The 23142-nt window shown below is 38.9% G+C and overlaps 1 protein-coding gene and 1 pseudogene across 3 annotated transcripts in view; both read right to left on the reverse strand.

Moving 5' to 3' along the window:
- The window catches only part of LOC129775468 (prohormone-3), a 76417-nt gene that overhangs the window by 50657 nt on the left and 2618 nt on the right, over nucleotides 1-23142 (reverse strand). The gene's annotated exons all lie outside the window — the stretch shown is intronic.
- Nucleotides 6369-6499, reverse strand: LOC129780859 (U4 spliceosomal RNA; annotated as a pseudogene).

A 23142-nucleotide genomic window follows, 5' to 3' on the forward strand; every position in this document is an offset into this window, starting at 1 on the left:
ATGTATTTGCAAAGCGGATTTCCCCAGGCACATAATTTTGTAGTCCGTGTTAGCGAAACACCGCTTAGTGGAAAAAAAACCCCGGACTTGCATGGAAACACAGCTCGGTGGGAATAAAAATATCCCCGACTTACATGTCTATTTGCCAAAACGGATTTAGACAGGTACATCGATTTTGAAATCTGTGTTGGGGAAACCGTAAATCGGTCCAATCGAAACTTGTCAGTTAGGGCGTTTAGATAACGCTTAACATTTTACAGTTATTCAGTTGTTCATCTCATGAAAAATAACATTTGATCAATTGTGATAAACGCGTAGAAGTATTTCCTATCAATTGATGCCAACACCTTTCCGATCTGTTAAGAAATGTTCGAGTTATAAGCATTCGAAATATGGGTAGGGTTAGCACACAGAACAAATGTATGGAGAAAAAGAAAATTCTTCCAGTTTTCATGAATTTAAACCGTTTAGAGATTAGCGAATTGTAATGTATAGCATATCAAATTCCATGGAAATTCTCTCAGAGAAACTTCATAATCGTGGACTTTCGCCAATTCTGAATAATTTTCTGTACAATTTACTCTCAGAAAAGCACATGTTTTTCAATCATGGCAGCTTGAAATCTTCTCGATACAGTTTTATGGGCCTGCCACAGTCTGAAGTCTTGGCAGGAGTACCCCCGCTTACTCTTCGGTTCACAGAATTATCCTACAGATTTCTCATCCGTTGCAAGATCATGAATCCATTGGTGATTGATAACTTCGAAAATCTACTCCAACTGACTCCTCAGTCAAGTTTTATGTCTTTATACCATGAAGTGCACCCTTCACCGGGCATCTCCAACCAAGTTTGCTTCCCATACTTTTGCAATTCCTCTGTCAATTTTGTTCTGTCCATGCGACAAAAGATCCATGGAATCCCAGAGCATCTACGCTCCGATTATATTCCGGAGATATTTTCGGCAGAATATGGGAAAGTTAGATCTGATAAAATGTTCTTTACTGACGGTTCATTCATAAACGGGTCCACTGGCTTCGGCATCTTCAATGAAAATTCCAGTGCCTCTTTCAAACTCAAAGATCCTTGTTCCGTGTATGTCGCTGAACTGGGTGCGATATACTACGCTTTAGGGATCATTGAAACATTGCCCATCGACCATTATTTTATTTTTTCAGACAGTCTCAGCTCAATAGAGGCAATTCGTTCAATGAAAGTTGATAAACGCTCATCTTATTTCATAACAAGAATAAGACATCTATTGAGTGTTTTGGTCGGAAAATTATTCAAGATTACCTTAGCATGGGTTCCCTCTCATTGCTCGATTCCGGGGAATGAGAAAGCGGACTCGCTAGCTAAGGTGGGCGCTTCAGAAGGCACACTTTTTGAAAGGCAAATTGCTTATAACGAATTTTTTCACATTCCTCGTTAGGACACACTCGTTAGTTGGCAGCGCATGTGGAGTGAAGATGAGTTCGGTCGTTGGTTACACACGATTATCCCTAAGGTTTCGACGAAATTCCTCGTTAGGACACACTCGTTAGTTGGCAGCGCATGTGGAGTGAAGATGAGTTCGGTCGTTGGTTACACACGATTATCCCTAAGGTTTCGACGAAAGCTTGGTTTAAGGGATTGAATGTCGGTCGTGATTTCATCCGCGTGATATCTCGGCTTATGTCCAATCACTACAACCTAAACGCACATCTCTATCGCATTGGGCTCGCAGCAAACAATCTTTGTGATTGTGGCGATGGCTACCACGACATCGAGCATATTGTCTGGTCGTGTATACCGGTTCCATGCTGCTCGCTCTCAGCTCTCTAGAGCACTGAGAGCAAAAGGCAGACAATCGGATATCCCCGTCCGGGATATCTTAGGTAGCCGTGATCCTGATCTTCTGCTTCATCTATACCTGTTCCTCAGAAACGCCGATGTCAACGTTTAATGATGTTTCCTTCGTTGTGTCCCTGTTTCGTATCCCTCCTATCCGATCTATAAACTTTTACTTAGTCGCGGCAATACATACACACACTCTTTACAGATACACGGGCCAAAGGTTGTGCAGTCCACTGATGATTCAACAAGAGCCAAAGGTTGTACCGCTCATGACAACTCTACACGAGCTGATGATTGCGCCGGCTAGTGACCATTCTATAATGGATTCCTCGAGTCGAGAAGACGCACCACGCTAGATATGGGGTACAGACTAGGGGGCGTTGCTGATTAATGGTCAGCTGCATCCCAATAGGAAGTATCCCGTGTCGGGCACAGGTACAGATCATTGAAGACAGCAACATCACAATTACGAAAACACTTGTAATACTAACCTCGAGCCAACCGCGAGTAATCGGTTACATATTACTAACATAGTTATAAGGCAAACATTGTCGAAATATTGAACTCCCGGCCCCGTCTGGTTGACGCCATATGAGCCTTAATAAAAATATATATTTTGGATAAAAAAAAAAAAATCTTAGAGAATTTCCGATTCGATTGGTATGCATGAGAATGAGAATATGAGATTTCGTTCACAGTGTAAATAGTTATTAACGTTCACTTTATTTCATTAAAACGTGACCGTTTTTCTGATTAGGCACCCCCTTCCTGAAAGACGTAGTTCTACTTCAAAAATTCTTATTTAAATAAGATGAGTTATAACACAATAGCGTATAAACATCATTCACATGTGATTAAAAATAAGGTGTGATTACTGACATGTTAAAATGTTATTGAAATTGAATTATTATCAACTCATATCATCAAAGTTTAACGTTTCATTGAAGACGGTAATGAGGTGTTATTCTCAGGAGATTCGTCTCAAGATATTTTTGCAAGATGATTTTGATTTGAATGATTTTTTGTCTGTCTGTTTACGTTTCGAGAACACCAAAATGGTCTGACCTGAAGCTAGGGTCTAAAAAGCTTGAAATCAGATAATTTTGGTCTTCTTATAAGTAATTAAAACGACCTCTCCAACGTTTAAATATATTCCCAAGCGAAGTAAGTTCGGTGTTCTTTGTGCAGTCTAGTCCTTATCTAAATATATTTTTGATGCAGGAATATGCCGAATTACCTATATTTAAAAGCCCAACGCACTTGTCAATCAAACCTAACAGTTGTTGAGTCTTCAAATAAGTGAATTGGTCGCCGATCATAATAATTTCGATTTGTAGTGAAGTAAGTGTACTCCCTCTCAGACTACCACCCCTGAAGACAGTTCTAAGTTTGTTCTCAATCTCAATGAAAATAATTCATTGCCGGTTGCATGTAACTCTTACTTTTACTCGGCCAGTATCGGTATTCGTGCAAGATGATGTGTTTGAGCGTCTCTGTATTTTAAACATATACAGACAAATCTATTTTTGTGCGGGTGATAGGGACCGCACAAAAGTGGCATAAAAAAGACGTACTAAACCTGTAGGTTTAAAAAGTAGTGTTCGCTACACAATTTGAAAAAAAAAATTGTATACGGTGGATAGGGACCGCATGAAAAAAGTTTCCTTAAGAAAATGAAATCAACATTCCATTTCCTTTTTTTTCATAAGCGGCTTACTCACTTGGGCAGATCATTAAATCAACTCTTCGCTGCTTTTAATAAGCTCCTAACAGTTCGGCCGAAAAGTTTATAAGGTAACACAGTAAAACTATTTTTTTTGCAAAATTCAATTTTATTATTCAACATAATTGCCTTCGAGGGCGATACAGTGATTATAGCGATCCAACAACTTTTCGATACCATTTTTATAGTACTCTTTCGGTTTTTTTTTTCCAAAATAGGCCTTAGTTTCGATAATCACTTCATCATCGGTCTTAAATTTCTGCCAACGAGCATTCTCTTTAGGTCTGCGAACAGAAAATAGTCGCTGAGTGCCAGATCTGGAGAATACATTGGATGCGGAAGCAATTCGAAGCCCAATTAATGCAATTCTGCCATTGTTTTCATTGATTTGTGGTTTTTCTATTTTTTTCACACTATTAAAAGTTCACTTTCAATGCTGTAACTCACGAACCAATCGACCGATTGCTGTCAAATTTTGACACGTATCCATTGAAAGATGGTGCTTTGTGATAGTCAAGTAGATTTTTGCAAGAGGCACCATCTAGACGTCAACCTTATGAACTTTTCAGCCGAATTATTTCAGGACATTTGAGATCAGAGCTTGACAATTTCGAATCTAAAAGATGAAAATGTTTTTTTACTTCTTCCTTGCTCTTCAGTCAATTTCAATTCTGATTGTATGTATTCACTACGCATACTGAAACATCGATTGTTATTCTGTCTGTGTTCTGTCGTTCTTCTGTCATTTCCTTTCAATTTGAAAGCAGGTGCTTTCACTTGACGATTGAAAGTGTCCTATTCATTATTATTTGAATGTGCTTCATGTCGCTTTCAGCTTCACACGTGAAAGAAAGGACGATCACTGCTTTCAATTAAAGGTTCCATTCGATTTCATTTCTTCAAACTGGATTTTCCTGGACCGGCTTTCGAAAAAAAGTAAGTAAATATTAGGGCGCATTAGTTTTTCAACCAGCGTCTACAACTGATTATGCCTGCTACTATACTGCACATTCTCTCACATCGTTATTTTCATTAGTTTCAGTGAATACGGTTCGAATCCCGACGAGTTTTTCATTCGAAATAAGACACCTTCATTCGATATAAAAACCGTTCATTTTCATTTGATGTTTCGATAATTTCGCTTCGCTATGAAGAATGAAAAGAATGAACGTAAGGCGAAACGAGGCTGAATGAAGGTGGACGAGTCTACAATATCCAACAATAAAGCAAAAATCTGAGCCTCAGATCGAATCAGTCTTTGTTATATGTTATAAGTACTATCAAAAAACTTCGAAGCAATTATTTGAACACTCGATCATTTGCTCAGTTATATGAGAAAAACGATGAAATCTTTACTCGGTTATTTCTACAAGCTGGAGTTCACTGACCACAAGAAGATTTTCAGCTTTTTTGAATTTGTGTTTCAGCTGTAGAGTGACGATTTCAACTTGATTGAAACAATACCAATAATATCGGCCTTAGAAAACCAAATTTAAGCAGAAAAGAACATTCACAGTTTCCGCATTTGTTGAAATTATCACGAAAGCCTCATGACCATGTCATATTATCATATGTCACTCACTTGAACGTATTATACAAGGAATTTACTAAAATGTTGCTTCTTCCTTCCCCGTGACATCTGGCGTTCCTCAAGGCAGCCATCTAGGGCCATTCCTGTTTCTGCTGTATATGAATGACGTCAACCACATTCTGAAATGCCGCAAGTCGTCGTACGCCGACGACCTCAAGTTATATCTCGTGTTACGGAAACCAAGCGATGCTGTTTTTCTACAGCTGCAATTAGAAGCTTTCGCCGAGTGGTGCCAACTAAACCGCATGTCACTCAATGCATCGAAATGCTCTGTAATTTCATTCGGTAGACAACGTGCATTGATTCAACACAACTATGTTCTATCGGGGATAAGCTTGAAACGGAAATCGACGGTCAAGGATCTTGGATTACTACTTGATTCCAAGCTTACATTCAAGGACCACGTCGCCTACGTGGTGTCGAAAGCTTCATCTCAACTCCGGTTCAGGTTCCGCTTCGCCAAAGAATTCATCGACTGTACTTCGCTGTTAAGCTGTCTTAACATAAACATCCGCCGCCGTAATTTACGCTCTCATGTTTTCTTATGCGTCCATCCCCCGCGAACAAATTATGGATTTAACGAGCCCATGCGAAGGATGTGCCGTGTCTTCAACAGATACTACGATGTGTTTGACTTTAATGTTTCACGTTGTAGAAATAAGAGTTGTTTCCGTAGAGTTTTTAATTAATATGTGTAGTGTCGTAATTTTCATGTCATTGGGATAACTATTGTATCTGTTGGCAAATGAATAAATATAAATATAACGCTTAAAAATGTTTTGAGATCTTCAAAGTTTTCAAATTCCTCAATGGATAATAAATCCGTACTCTATCACAGTCGTGGAATGAGCAAGATAAAGTTAAGAAAAGTTTATTATCTTCAGCACATATGAGGAGCTCAAGCAGGATCATTGTCATAAGTTCTGGTTACAACGCAACATTGAAACACAATATCCTGCGAATTTCTTCTTCTTGTTGTTGTTGTCGACTTTGTATCGTTTTTTATTCGAGAATAAAGATTTTGTATCGTGATACATTTTTTTTATACGATTTTTTTTGGTGCAAATCGGTAGCGTGACTTATGCGTCACCCTGTGTAATGACTTACTTATTTAACTAACCGCAATGTTTTCAAATTGATATTTATTCAGTAAGAAAAAACTAAAGATAGGATTTTCAAAGAAATTTGGCTATAGGGGTCTGAGGTATGTCTTAATTCTGAAAAAGGGGTCGCTTGCCTAAAATAGTTTGAAAACCCTTGTGATACACTATTAAAAAGGTTTTTTTTTCAATTAGGATTAATTGCACCTCGGTATAACCTCATTGGTTACGATATCGCCACTGCGCAAAGCTTAATCGGATACTTGTTCAAAACCAAAAATTTCATATTTGTTCAAAATTTTTATTTAAAAATGTGTTTCTTTCATACATTTAACTCTTCATTTGCACCATGTCAATCTTTTATTTGCTAACAAAGAGCCGAATATCCGGCTGCGGGATATCCGGCTATTCGGCCTCGAAGCGTTTTAAACGAGCGAACCAAACATAAGCCATTTAAATAACTATACAGAAAGGCAGTTTTAAATCGTCAAAAGATCAGTGAGAACAATTGCTAATGTCTTTTTGAATTCCCTACTAACATGCTATTCTAAACATTTTTCAAACATTTCTGAAGGAAATTATAAGGATAAATCTTATTTTTTTGAAAATATGAATAAAAATCAACAGAATCAATTCCAAGACTATTTAACTGTTTAAAGAAAACTTTTCAAACTATCAATCAGAATATTCACTTGGTACAGAAAAGATAATTTTCATATCGAAAACGTGGTTATTTTTTCCACGGATATAAGTGCTAGAGTTGCTGCACTCCTACAAGCTGACAAAATCGGCTTCGTTGTCGTGAATCGTTGTTCATATCCAGTTACCCTGGTATGCTATAAAGGTCCACGCATTAGTATTAATGAATAAGCATCAAAATAATATCGTAGTTCTGCAAACAATTTTTAAGTGTGTGCGTAATTTTGGTGTAATACAGGGTCTTTCAGATTAAACGCTCACGCAAAAACAAAAAACGAATAGCTCCTCATATTTTTTTTTCGCTCCATCGATGGTAAAGGCGCGTCCACATTATGCCGAATGATGCCGATCGGCCTGTACCAGGCGGCATATTCGGTTCGTTATGTAATGTGGACGCCCTATCGGGTGCACGAAGCCGAAGTCCCATCGGATGCACGAAGTCGTCACGAACACACGAAGCACTATGTCGTCAACGCTAATTTCCTTCGTTTTGTTTTGGTTCGACTTTCTCGAACCGGACCCACTTGTTTCGGGTTGGGTTCGGTTTGATTCGAGTCGGTTTTCGGCACGTCGGTAAGCCCGGGCGGTACGTCCACATTTAGTCGGCTTTACCGGGCGGCCACGGCCGATTGGCGTAATGTGGACGCGTCTTAACGCTGCATTCCCCACTTCGGGACGATAATATTCGGCTACTCGTTCAGTCTGATCGGATGGTTTTTAGTGTCGAGATGTACATTTTACAAGAACGTGTATTTTTAGTGAAATCATATTACTCGAGCAGCCGAAGCCTTAATGAAACTTTGTCCTCTTATGGTAGGAATTTTGAACATTTCTCGTCGTCGATTACTTCCTCTGGGGATACGTGAAGGCCGTTGCTATGTTAATAAGCCACAAAATTTGGAGGAACTTAAAGAAGAACAATAACTCGGATTTTCAACAGCATCGAAGTCGTAATGTTAGAGTCGTGCATGAAGATTTTTATTGACGTAGGACTACATCTTACATTAAGAGTGCCAAATCAGAGAACAGGTCACGTTTCATGAAATAAAGTTAAGGTTAGTAACTATTTTTGCCGCGAACGGATTTAGACGATTTATATTCCAAACGAATCGGAAATTCCCTAAGATTTGTTTTTTATGCTATATATTACAATCCCCTGATGGGTAAACGGATAAATTGATTAAAAAAAGAACCTTTTTTCATTTTCCTATATATTTGTTCTGCTCATTTTTGAGCTTCCCTACCAATGCCGTCAATAACGAGCAGCTTATCGGCGATCAACGAAGTGGAATGGTTTAAGGTCTCCGTGAACAAAGAAAAGAAGAAGAAGAAGAACGAAGGGGAATATTTGCCTGGAGCATAAATATAGGATTTCGCTGAGGCAGGCTTTCATTCTTCGTGAGGACACCGACTGGATAACACCGTTGCCTGGGCGAGTTGGACGGCCAGGGATTGAGTGCCTTTCTCAAGGCAATGGAGGTTTCCCAAGGGTCTTTTTGAAGACTAGAGACGAATGAACTGAAAAGTTAAAAGTCTCTTTAATTCAATGAAGAAGAAGAAGAAAGCAAGCTTTCAGTATTGTTCTAGATACGAAGCAATGAAAATCGCTTGTTCTTCCTTGTTTGGCGTCATCACATATCTTAGTTTCGGATTCAGCTGTGGACGCGACCAAATTACTTACTCGCTGATGTCTGCCATTACAATCATTAGATCAAACTAACGCCATTCCATTAAGTTTCTGAACTACACAATTGTGTGGGGAATCATCAAACTAGACTAAGCGCAAAGCGGAGATAAGTGTGTGTGTGTGTGTGTGTGTGTTATATTACATCCGAAGATAGGTGTAGTTCTACGTCAACAATGTATATGTGTTTTAGACACGACATTCTATATTTCTTGCATTGAGTGCATCTTTATGTGTTTAAAAAAAATTACAATTGCAGAACTGAAAATAATGATTCACTTGTAGAAATATTTCTCTTTACAAATACGATTCTACTACAGGGTCTTTCAGATTAAATTTCAGATAGTCCAAATAAACAAAAATCAGGTAAACGCTCACTCAACAAATTTTAATAACTTCTACAAAAGTGAATCGATTTTTATTTTAAAAAACGAAAATAAAGCTTATTCTAGGTCATTTTCGATGTGACCACCCCGTTTTTCGAAAACGCGTTTTAAACGGTGAACAAAATTCTTCATGCACAACTCTAACGTTACGAATCGAAGCTGTTGAAAATGCGAGTTATTTCTTCTTTAAGTTCCCCCAAATTTTGTGGGTTATTAACATAGCAACGGTCCTTCACGTATCTCCAGAGGAAGTAATCGACGACGATGTTCAAAATTCCTACCATAAGAGGACAAAGTTTCATTAAGGCTTCGGTTGCTCGAGTAATATTATTTCACCAAAAACACACGTTCTTGTAAATTGTACATCTTGACACTTAAAACCATCCGATCAGACTAAACGAGTAGCCGAATATTATCGTCCCGAAGTGGGAAATGCAGTGTTACCATCGACGGAGCGAAAAAAAAATATAAGGAGCTATTCGATTTTTTTGCGTGAGCGTTTGACCTGAAAGACCCTGTAGTTGACATTCATGGGACATGTATACATACTCTCTTCCCTAAAGCCTGGTTTGAAACAACTGCTGTTCAATCAGTAAGCAAGTGAAGATCCATTTATGTGCTGAGCATTGTCAAATAGATTGCCTTTGAGTGATTTTTAATAGTTTTAGTAATTATTAACGATCAGATGTGTGGTTTTATGTACCCTCCCTTCGATAAAAGGGAAACTCGCTGTTCGGCGGGTAACTAGTTTTCATCTGGACGGCTGAAATGAATTTGGTTATTGTTCTCGCAACTCTTGTATCGGTATTCGAGCTCGTCGCAGCAGCTCCGGCTTGTGGTTCCTGTTGTTTCTGCTGCGGATGCCAACAAACTACGACACCGGCCCCACCTATGGATGAATGTCAGGAGGAAGAAGCGGCCGCGGATCGTCAGCGAGGTTTTGGCGGGATTTTGAGAGCCGGTGCGAAGGGCGTAGGTAAACTCCTTGAAAAAGTCCTTGGTAGGGTGCCAAATGCCGGCAAACGAATGGGAGAGAATATAGAGGTCGCTATAGATTTAGGTCTGGGTGCACTGCCAGATGATCAGACCAGTGAACCAGACAATCAGTGAATAAAATCCAAGGGTTGTGAGACTATGCAGTTCTCTTTTGTTTTTATTTATTTTTTTAACGAATGACTCCAATTGTGAATCGATGCCTCCGATCTGTCTGGTCAAATCACGGATTTTCGAAAGCCTAGAATATTTATGTAGTTTCTTCTAGCAGCACCATATCGTACCTGACTGATTGACCTCTAAGAATTGGATATTATCACACTCCGTTGTTGGACGAATTGGGACAAATTTGAGATTTCCGGTGAGGTGGGGTTTGAGTTCTTTTTCTGCTCGTTCCCAATACGTTGGGAATTTTCGTTTATTCATATTTCAACTGATCTACACAATTGAGGGCGTTGTTGGAATGAGTGGAATCATATTTGTGCACTCTAGAAGTTATTATTTACGAAAAAAGAATGCTACCGTAGCCGAGTGGTTAGCATCACATATGATCACCCAGGGTTACCACATTTAATTCTGAAAAAATCTGTATATCTGTATTTTTAGCCAAAAATTCTGTATAAATCATCCGTATCGAAAAGTTAAGGGAAAAAATTGAAATGAGGGTTTTTTTCACTTTGAACTTACTTTTCTTATTTATTAAAGTCGTGTCAATACAACAAAATAAATTATAGAAAAGTTTTTCGCCCCCGAATTGTATGGTGTTTTTACATGGTTTTGTTGAACTTTGCCTTCAAATTTTTCTTCAACTCCATCCTTGACGTTCCTCCTTTAGCCGATGGAGTAATGCGGGGCAAAGGTGCACACCTAACTGTTGTTGTCAAATAACTCTTGAAAAGAAAGCAAATAAAATTCCGTTTGCTTACCAAATTGTAACTATATGTATTACCTTCGAAACGTAGTACAAGCATTTCTCGAGTTGTGTTTGTAATTCGACAAATGCCTACTTTAATACAAAAAGACAAATGCGCACCTTTGCCCCATAGTGGGGGCAAAGGTGCGCACCGTACGGGGCAAAGGTGCGCACTTATTGAATTGAACTTCTGAGATAACTTATACCAAAAATCAATGCTTTATCATCAGAAGCGGGGGTGTTCTATGGTTTTTATGGGTGAAAAGAGTGGATGTTATGATCGAACATACTACGTGGACATTTTTGGGAGGGAGGAGACTGACAATATAAGATATTCGAAAATGTCCAACATTTGAAACAGAATTCGTTTTTTTTAACAAACTAGCTGACCCGGCGAGCTTCGTCTCACCCACAATTGATATATTGATATAATTCATTTCGAACACTCAAGTTCCCACAGAAATTATTTTTATGTACGTAATCTATACTCGTGGTATATAATTTCTTTTTTGACATATAAACCTAATGCAGACTAACACGCATCAGCCCTGATACTGGCTGTTTAAATCCGTTACTCCGCTCTTGTGTTAAACAATGAGGAACGGACACCAGATCATTTTTATTTATATTGATCAAGTTTATAAATACATAGTTACCTTCAGTTGATTTATTTGAAACTCATTGTTGAAAAAAAAATATTTATTTGAAGTTTATTATGAAAACATAAACATAAACGAAACATAACCGTTATTGAATGGAATGCATGGTGAAGATAAAAACAATTTTCATTTGAAATTGATTTCGAATTATTTTTAAGCGATTGTTTATTTTTATTCCTTATCTTGGATTTCGGTTCTGAGGATTCCGACGCTTTGCCTTGGAGCGCTGATGCTTCGTTGTACTGTTGTGGGGTTCGAAGAGACAGACGATGGTTCCTCATGAAACTAGAATCAAAATCTCTTACTGCCTGTTTTGCAACTTGGTTGATGGAGGTTGTTGGCTTCCGCAAAATCAAACACCAGATGCCGTAAATCTTTGAGAGTCATACCACAGAAAGATTTGCTCGCTGACACATCCCAGCAGAAGTAGAAATGTCAATAAAAGAAGATTCGAATCTTAAATCACTTTCTGATATGAGCCTCTTCCTCAGAGCTGATTCAGAAATATCAAGGTCTGCCGCAATGCGACGCTTCAAGAATCCCTCCCAAAGCCTCTGTGGGGCCATTTGAGCATTTCTGAAGTGCATTTCTTCAAATCAGTTTCCTTCTTTCGGGTCCCGTTAAAATGTGGTTTAAAACATTTTAGATTTTTTTTTCAGAGCAAAACTCTGGTGCGAAATGTTGCACCATAGCCACTGCGCACCTGTGCACCATAGCCACTGCGCTCCTTTGCCCCGCAAGCAATTTTTGGACTAATCGAATTTTTAAAAAAAGCTCTTGGAATTTTTCACAAAAACGAACACGCACTATCATCTACTATAGAATGAAGGTTTCCTTGACAGTGTAGTTTCGAACTTTCCAGTTATTTGAGGTAAGTAAATCGTCATCTCCAAAACTGAGAAAATTAGATCAAAACATCGCAAACTATTTTTACCTTATAACTTTTTGCCACTTTTATGAAATGTATCTTTTTTATATGTGTGAGCTCCTGATGTAATAATGTATCAAACGGCTACACTGTTGTCGAAATTTTATGCTCGTTTGATTCAAAATGGTCAATGCGCACGTTTGCCCCGCAATACTCTACATAGTTCTTCGCTTTCAAATTAGAGTGCATAATTGAGGGAGCCACTTGGATTCCGGACTTTGTTTTGTTGGCATTGAAAAGCATAAATAATCGCTCAACACATGCTGATGAATGTCATCGAAAAATGTCTTACAAACGGATACAAAAATGAATACAAAAATTTCCCATTACACCTTTTGACATCCAACAGCTGAGACCAAATTATATCCGAGTCACTCAATTTTTGCCCCATAAGATTCGACTTGGGTAGCCTTATTCGTTATCCAAGCCTTGTATATTACCTGCTTCAAAGAATTGAGAAAATTGGCGCATAAAATCATTAAGGTCGCAGTGTGTTTCACCAGTTTAATACAGAAGTCTCGACAAATCAATTTGAAAATCAATTTTCTAGCTGCATACTTCTTCAGCTTCTTCTGCATCGATACCAGCGCAAACATCCTCAGGCTTCTTCAGAAAGTCTCCAAAATCATTCACATCAAGGTCAGCATTAGCGAATCGTTGCATGTAGCTCTCCAAACCTAAGTTACCCAACATGATCAACAACAACATTCTTGTCTCATAATAAAGTTGGCCAAATTGAAAACTTTCTGATCGGAAAGTGCGATTGACGTTGTTGATGAGCGGTAGAACATAGTTCAAGATCCGCATCATCGGCTTAGTCATAGGATCGTTTAAATGAGTCAATATACGATTGGCGGATTGATTATGGTCATACTTAACTTGGAACGAGAAGAAGAGTTTAAGCTCTTCAAATCGTTCAAGACAGCTATCTCGTTGCGTTGCGTTCAACTTTTTTTTATAAATCAATAAATAAATAAATTTAATATTTAAAATCGAATTTAAAAAAAAAATTGTAAATTCTGTATCTTTGCTGAAAATCTTATTTACTAGAGAATTGATCAAGCAAATGGAGTCAAATTTGGGATGTAAGGGTATTTGCGTACGAGAAATGTTTCTATGATGGTATGACACTCCTTCCTTCTCTGGAATGGAGAGGGGGTCCCATAAAAATAATACACATATTTCAACCAAACATATTCCAACCAAACAAGACAATTGAAAACTTACGGAAAACTCTGAAGGAAAACGTGAAAACTCGAGAAATTCAATTCGCATATGTTCTACTATTATATATTGGCAAGCGTTGTTAGTTCATTTAATGTTTGCGCTAACGAAATTGATCTTTGTTCGAAAGTGGAAATGGATTTTAATATTATAAAACGCACTCCTATATCCTCTTCTATCTATATAAATAAAAATGAATGGCCGCATGAGTTGATAAGAGCAAAACTCGAGAAAGGAATTGGAAAATCACCCAAGGAGAGTGTGAAGGAAATCGGGGTCGAAAAAAAAATATGCCGAATGTCTTAAAACTTCGACACTCAGGGACTGTGGTTTTTTTTTCGGAATACGAGACGAAACGTATGGTTTTGGGTACCAATAAAAATATCTTATCTTGATTTTTTATTCGGAACTTGCTGCGAAATGTTGATTTGCACGATTAAATACACTATGCAACATATTAGCTCATTCGAACTTCATTTATTAGTGTCATAGACGTTCATATTTGAGTTTTTTTGAAAAACGAGAGATCACCGAAAATCGGGGTTTAAAAAAAATGTTGATGCCAAATGTCTTAAAGTTGCATTACTCATCGAGATTTACTGTTATCTCGAAAAAAAAAGTCAAAACAAAACTTTTAGTCGTTTTTCCATCTGAAAAGTCGATTTTTTTTCTAAATAACTGTAAATCTCGACGTGTCATGCAATTTTAAGACATTTGGCATTAAAAAACAATTATTCGAAAACCCCGATTGGGTGATTTTTCGATTTTCAAAAATTCAAACTTTGACCGCTTTGCGCCACTCTCCCTTCATTCCGATTGAGTTGATATTTGACATAGGGTGTTTTTTCGAGGTGGTGAACATTTTTCATGGGGTAACTTTTTGAAACTCGAGATGACCATTTTCATTGGCACCCTAATGTATACTCTCTTTCCTAAAGCCTGCTTTAGAACAACTGCTGTTCAATCAGTAAACAAGTAAACATTTATGTGCTGAGCATTTTCACTACTTCAAACAGATTGCCTTTGAGTGATTTTAATGGTTTATGGTTTTAATAATCATTAACGATCAGATGTGTGATTTTATGGACACTACCTCCGATAAAAGGGAAACTCGCTGTTCGGCGGGTATCTAGTTTTCGTTTGGACGGCTGAAATGAATTTGGTTTTTGTTCTCGCAACTCTTGTGTCGGTATTCGAGCTCGTCGCAGCAGCTCCGGCTTGTGGTTCCTGTTGTTTCTGCTGCGGATGCCAACAAACTACGACACCGGCACCACCTATGGATGAATGTCAAGAGGAAGAGGCGGCCGCGGATCGTCAGCGAGGTTTAGGCATCTTGAGAGCCGGTGCGAAGGGCGCAGGTAAAGTCATTGATAAAATCCTTGGTAGGGTACCAAATTTCGGCAAACGAATGGGAGAAAATTTAGAGATCGCTATAGATTTAGGCCTGGGTGCACTGCCAGATGATCAGACCAGTGAATCAGAGAATCAGTGAATAAAATCTACGAGTTGTAAGGCGATGCAGTTCTCTTTTGTTTTTATTTATTTTTTAACAAATGATTCCAATTGTGAATCGATACCTCCGAACTGTCTGATCAATTCACGGAGATTCGGTCCTTCCGTCTTTCTGTCTTTCTTTCTTTCTGTTTTTCTGTCTTTCTGTCTTTCTGTTTTTCTGTCTTTCTGTCTTTCTGTCTTTCTGTCTTTCTGTCTTTCTGTCTTTCTGTCTTTCTGTCTTTCTGTCTTTCTGTCTTTCTGTCTTTCTGTCTTTCTGTCTTTCTGTCTTTCTGTCTTTCTGTCTTTCTGTCTTTCTGTCTTTCTGTCTTTCTGTCTTTCTGTCTTTCTGTCTTTCTGTCTTTCTGTCTTTCTGTCTTTCTGTCTTTCTGTCTTTCTATCTTTCTGTCTTTCTGTCTTTCTGTCTTTTTGTCTTTCTGTCTTCATCCTTTTTCACGTAGAAATTACTGAGCCGATTGACGTAAAAATTTGTATGTAGGGGTTTTTGGGGCCGGGAAAGATGCTTGGGATGGTTCGAGATCCCTCCCCCCTCTCTAAGGGGTGGCTGCCATGCAAATGAAACACACATTTCTGCATAACTCGAGAACTAGTCAAGCAAATGGAGCCAACATTGGCAAGTAGAGGTTTTGGGAACGAAGAAATGATTCTAGGGTGATTCGACATTCATTAACTGATTCTAAGGGGGAGTCTGCCATACAAATAAAACGCCAATTTCTGCATAACTCGAGAACTAATCAAGCAAATTGAACCAAATGTGGAAATGATGGTTTGACACCCCTCCCTCCTCTGGGAGGAGGAAGAGGGTTCCAGAAAAATATTACACATATTCCAACCAAACATGACAATCGAAAATTTTCGGAAAATTTTGAATGAAAATAGCAAAATTCTGATAATTGAATTTCTACACGTTCTACAACTTTATCGTGATAAGTGTTTTTAGTCCATTTGATGGTTGCGCTAACAAAATTGATCTTTATTTGAAAGTGGGTAAGAAACAGGTAATTCAGGTAATTTCAGGTAAGAAACGCACTCCTATATCTCATAACGATATAAATAAAAATGGATTGCCAAATAAGCGCAAAACCCGAGGAAAGGATCGTCCGATTTGAGATGTCTTATTATATCTTTTTTTATATTTTCTGTATCAAACATGTATTCCATGTAACGGAGTAACATGTTATTTGTAATTGATTGAAAAATCTCAAACGAGAATGGTGTCTGAATTTGATATTATAATGACGAGAGTACTAGGAAATTTCTAGTAAAAGGAAATTGTGAAGGGTCAATCAGAAGATCAATCAATGAACATTTCTGCGATTGGACCCATGAACGTTCGCTTGGTAAGACATCGTGATTGTTTGAAGGTATTGATAACAAAAAATCCATTTTGGTCATCTTTAACACATTAAAAAAGTTCTTCTAGGAACGATAGTGCCATTCAAGAAAAAGACGTCGAATAGTTTTAGATTTTATTTTTGCTTTGTCTCGTGTTTGATTGTATTCAACAGAATGTTTCGCCTTTTTATTTTTGCTTTCTGTTCGAGACGAACGAACTGAAAAAGTTTAACGTCTTTATAATTCATTACCTGACCTCTGTTCTACAAATAAAAAAGTAATTATTGACCGCCGATATTTGTGTTGTAACACACGTCACATTACTAACAACAACTCTTAATGACCAGGTGTGTTTCCTCGGACAAAAGTTTCATATAAGCTACATCCACCATTGGGTCGGTAATTAGTTTCCATTTGACATCGGCTATGGATTTGTCGTTGGTTCTTGCTCTCGTTTCATCAGCAGTACTCTTCGCAACTCCAGCTAGCTCTTGTGGTGGCTGTTGTCTATCCTGTTGCTCGAAAACACCAACACCGGACGCCGTTTGTCACGAGGACCAGGTATCGTGGGATCACGAACGAGGATTGGGATTTCTGAGAACGCTTGACGGGGTCGTTATTAAACATATGGAGAAAATCCCCAGACAACGATCAGCGAATATGGAAAATTCCTTGGATCCGGGAATGGGTGTGACGCCGGATGTTGAGTATAGACAGAATGCAATTGAATAAAGCTTGAGTGTCGGAATGTTGTGTAGTTTATTTTAGTAACTTCCTCCGCGTTTCGACAAAAATCCATTTCTGAAACATGTTTTAGACATATTTTCGGAATAAATCGAATATTTTGGTGTTTAGGGCTTAACATATCAGTTTTTCTAATTTTTTCACCTACCGTATATACCGAATATTGCATGGTTAACAATGAAACATTTCCGTAAATAAATTAGATGCATTTCACTGAAGAATGTTTAACCTACATACATAGACAACATGAACACTGTCCTTTTCCGTCGTAGGAAAATATGACGTGAAAGTTCAAGTCCGATCTACTTAACTCTGAGTTTTCAAACATCAATACATCAATCAATCTAACAGGTTGAAGCATTCTTGAATGAAATGCGTCTTACGTTCCTTCCGAAGAACTATTCCATGCGATATTTTGCATGAATCATAATAGGGATAGCGCATCACACCATTTTCTTTGTGGTGCCCTCCTCCATTTTCTTCAACATGACAGTCCTAACGTTAACATACAAAGCACGAGTACTCCCTTTCAGGTTTTTCATCCGGGCGATAAAATTTTCCCCACGACTTCTGGTCTGGTTCGCAAAAAAGGAAATTTATGAATTGGACACTTTCTTTCGGTACAATAATTTCCCGGGTTTCACCAATCTCTCGCCATCTCGGTTCTGGGGATTGTCAGTGGAAAGTGCAAAATCGTCTAGCAAAAAGTGTGGAACTTGTTGAAACCTTTCGGTTCAGTCGTTCGGTAGCAGCTGTGGGTTGTGGGCGTTAGAAGCAGAAAAAAAAACACATCAGTCTGTGTTTTACGACTTTGTTATTTGCGACTGTGTTATTTATGTTCCGCATCGGCGGAATATGGAACAGTGCTACATGCTGGGCTGCAAAATTTGTGTAAACATATTTCCCGCGCAAACGAGCGTTTCGCGTGTGGCTTGCGAATCCTGCGGAGGAGTGTTCGTGGAATCGATTTAATTTTCTTAATTTTCTACGCGTTCGGAGTGCACTCCCCCACCCTCGTCATATCGCTCGCCATCGCCTGGCATAGTCGAATAGACTAGAATAGATCCATCTAGAAACACTTTAGCGGAACACAATGTGAATTGCTCTTATTGGCTACGTTCCAACAGGTGGAATCGGGGAATATCGAAAAATATAGCTCGCCTTTGCTCGAACTTGATGTAATTTGATTGGTCTATTCTTGGATGGGTACCAGTACTGTCATGTTATATTTATCGATTGTTGGAATATTGATTGTACACTGTGTTGGCCGGTGGACGGCCATCTGGACTCCATGAAAGCTCCAGATAGTAATGTATATAATTGATCAGACGTTCACTACAAGCTCGTCAACAAGTTTCTATTTTGTGTGTTACTTGGATAATATTCACCACAAATAAAGCAAATAATCCACCTATCGCGCCAAAGAGTTTTTCCGGAGGCCATCATGCAAAAAATGACCATGACCCAACTGGCTGGTCAATCAGCGAATAGCACCCAAGCCATTAGGACGTTTTTCTTCATAAGTTCGGCATTTTGACCACAACTGAAGGTTGTGCCCGCTAATAATTCGACAGGCTAAAGATTGTGCCAGTGAAAAAGATAGGAGTAAAGTACTGAAGATTGTGCCATTGTACATCCGTACTGAAGGTTGTACCAGTCAATCGAGTATCAAAGCTGCAAAGCAACTGTGGACAAGGCCGAGCAACGCGAGCTGGTGGACAATTCCGGTACACAAATTCATTAAATAAAATAAAGAGGTTAGTTCACAAAAGTTCTTATATTTTGCTCTCTATTCGAACTCCCACATCCGAAAACGACCCGCTAAGAGCAGTCGGTAACAAAGTTCACAATTTCATCGGTGACACGAAGCTCTGCTACAGATTGTTGTTTCTCATTCTTACTTGTGGGTGTGTCATTATTTAATGACTGAAAAAATGAGCAGATATTGTTTTACTGATGTTTCCCCTAGCTGTATTGTATTTCACCCAGAAGCGTTTTAGCACGTGCGAGCATCCCTTCAAGCTATTCGCAACGAATGCGTCATAATGTCTGATTGATATACAAGTTGTCTGGGAAAAATGTTTACATAATTTATACTAGCGCAGCGGTTTATTCAAGTGCTATTTCGAAAAGCATGAAAATTTGTTATTTACAAACGTGTCAGTCAAAAGTAATTGGTGATGGATAACTTGATGGATAACAACCTCTTCGTGGCTAATAGCATTTGAAAGGGAGAACTAGGAAATTTTTGTTTATAGAGCTATATTTTGCGGACATCGTAATCTCATAATCTCTATTCAAAATAATACATTTTTCATATCGGTTCTCTGATGTAGTGATGCCATTATTGTAAACCAGTTTGTGATGTCTCTCGCTCATACAGTGCCGGATAAAACATTAAGATCACTGCTCAAACAAAAAAAGAATGTGACAAATGTGAAAAATCAATCCAATCCATTGCTTTAATCTATATATATAAAAATGGACTTCTGTCTGTCTGTCTGATTCTTATGGACTCGGAAACTACTGAACCTATCAACATGAAAATTTATAAGTAGGGGTTTTGGGGGCCGGAGAAGGTTTTCGTGATAGTTTGAGACCCCTCCCCCCTCTCTAAGGGGGGGGGGGGTTTGGTCTGCCATACAAATTAAACATACATTTCTGCATTACATGAGAATTAATCAAGCAAATGAAACCAAGTTTGGCATATGGAGGTTTTAGGGTGCAATAAATGTTTCTAAGATGGTTAGACTCTCCACCCCCTCTCTCTCAGGAGGGGCTGCCATACAAATGAAACTGAAATTTCTGCATTACTCGAGAATTAATCAAGTAAATGGAACCAAATTTGGCATGTGGTGGTTTAAGGGCGCAATAAATGATTCTATGGTCATTTATTGCGCAGTCAACAAAAAATGGGTCACGCACATAAATGCACGGAGACACAGCGGATGGTCATCTGCAAAATGTCCAAGGCAAGCAGCAGCCAACGCGAATTCGCATAGTACTTGAGACGATCCAAAACCTTCGTGTTTATGGCCTTTCACGACCGCAAAAAATCCGAAACACCCAAGGAAAACGACCATGAAGGATGACTCTGCCAGAAAGTGAGCCTCCAAGAAAGATATCTTCAAGGTCCCGAAAAAAGATCTGGGACGAACTGAACTTGAGTGAGCTACCGGGCAGTTCAGCGGCGACTGGTGGAGCAGGGACTAGGCGGTAAAGGCCCCCGGAAGGTCACGATGCTGACGTCGAAGCATCAGAAAGCGTGACTGAGGTTCGCGAAAGACCACTTCGATAGGATCGATCCGGAGAAGAAAAAGTAGTGGCGAAATATACTGTGGTCGGATTAGACGAAGTTAAACCTCAGCGGCTCGAACGGAAAAATTTGGGTCCATCGCTCAATAGACTGCGCTTACATGCCACAGTATACCACGAAGACATTTAAGCATGAAGGAGGGAACAGTATGGTGTAGGGACGAATGACCTTCGGGTTAAAGTCCCTTAAAAGTAAGAACAAAACAGAACATAATGGTGTGGGGGTGCTTCTCCAGGTACGACTTGTCCGGCCAGAAAACGTACTTTCCATCAGTATGATGCCCCTCTAAAAACGGAACCAGAATATTTTCCCGTCACTCCTCCTGATACACCTTCTGGTTGATGGCAAGTCCGTTCGGCTTGTTAAACCAGGGCTTTGAAATCCCTTTGTCGGAGATTGCAATATACAGCATAACTTATGCTTGTAATGGTACTTCACCCCAGAGGGTGTGGACGCCTTGTCGCTGGTATAGTACCGGTCATTGCCGGGAATACTGAAATTAACTCTCTTCGTCCAGCACGAACGACATCCCGCGATAATTCTTCGTCATCCGCCGGCACTGAGATTTCACGGTCGCTATCAGCTCGTCCGTGTACTCCGGGGTCCTAGTCTTCTTCCGACAGATGATGCCCTCCTGCTTGTTTACAGAAAGGTATTGAAATGATTCTCGTTTTTCATTGAACATCCGTTAGCAGGATTTTTTTCAACATGTCAAAAACATGATAAACGCGAGAATTTAAATACAAAAAATATTACGAGTAGAACATTATTTTTTTAGGAGTCTCCATACAAAAAATGTCACATATTCCAGAAACCAGGGCCCGAAATCTTCGAAGGTGAAAAATGAAGATCGGCTCTTCATCCAGTAGCTTCGTTTCGACTAGGACTACTTCGGTATTCGCCATCAACAGAAAGTGAATTGACTAGAAAATGAATTGCCGAGCGTTGAGAGTGAGGATGATTGATGAATTATTCTCGTCAATACATATTCTAACTGACGTGACATAATAATACAAATCTGCCTCTTCATTCAACTGATTTCAATCCACACTTCTATTTCCCGCTGACATGAATCTCTTACCCACGTACACATTCTTATTATTACCCCATATAAAGAGAAACGAAAACTGGATTTCTGATGCAAAAAAGTAGTTACGAGGTATGGCTATTCAATAACGAGACTGCGCGCCTGCAGGGCGCCCTACAGGGGTAGGGGAAAAAACGAATAGTACGTTCGGTAGCTTGAAGTGTCTGCTATAAACGTACGAAAACACGTTTTTGTCACTATAGTAGTTTGCGAGCAGCAGTGGTTTGTAGTGCGCGTCGGAATTCATGTGTTACAAAACACGAACAACAACCCACCTGCCCATAAAGCGCTGTCGGTGAAGCAATTTTTAGCCGATAAGGGCATTCCAGTGCCCGAACATGCCCCGTACTCGCCAGATCTAGCCCCATGCGACTTTTTACTATGCCCGAAGATCAAATTCGTGTTGAAAGGTACCCGATTTCAGTTCGTAGAAGAGGCAAAGGAAAAAGCGACGCGGTTTTTGAACACCATCAAAAAAGAAGAGTTTTAGAACTGCTTCGAACAATGGAAAAAACGTACGGAAAGGTGTGTGAGAAGCCAAAGAGACCGTAATGTACCGTAATGTTTAAAATATAACCCTTTTTCGTAACCAGTCTCGTTATTTAATAGCCATACCTCGTACACCATTAATGGTCTATTGTCTACATACAGTGAAGTCAAACTAACGAACATAGAAATAAACTAACTCAAACTCAAACTAATGAACATGGGAAATAGGTTGCTTGATTACACAAAAAAAGCACGATGCGACAAGAATATAGCATAAAAACACGTTTGACAAAAATCTCAACTCATCACTGTCAAATATGGTGGAGGAAAAAAAAAATTTTCCAATACTTTTCAAGGTTTCTTGTTCTGCTTCTATTTTGGTTTTAATTTGATGTGCACTGTTTCACGGATGGAAAAATACTCTCACAGGAAAATCACAAAAGGTGGGGGGGGATGAATTTGCGATACAATGTTTCTCTTCTCTTCAGGGACTGAAAAATCATATTTTCTGTAAATGTCACCAAAATGAATGTCTGATGTAATACACATCCCTACCAACGAATGGTACATTTTACTACGCGGTATCGGTAACTTTGACGATTGTCATTACTGGCAACCGCGAAGAAAGTGTAAACATGTTGTTCAATAAATGACTAAAAATGCATAGTTCAATAATTACTGAATAAATCAATAACCATGTATACATAAAAGTTGAGTTAACATAACATGTTTAGAGTGTATGTAAAACCAACGTTGGACCGACGACTTATACTGAGTTATGGCCGGTTTGACATTTGTTTACAAAGGCTATCGTGTGATATGTACGAATAATTCGTATTACAAAAATTGATTAATCATTAATCAATACTTAGCGAAAAATTCGTCATATAAATCAATTTTTCCTAAGAGTGTTATTGATACATGAG

The sequence above is a fragment of the Toxorhynchites rutilus genome, chromosome 3 (assembly GCF_029784135.1).
Source record: "Toxorhynchites rutilus septentrionalis strain SRP chromosome 3, ASM2978413v1, whole genome shotgun sequence".
NCBI lineage: Eukaryota > Metazoa > Arthropoda > Insecta > Diptera > Culicidae > Toxorhynchites > Toxorhynchites rutilus.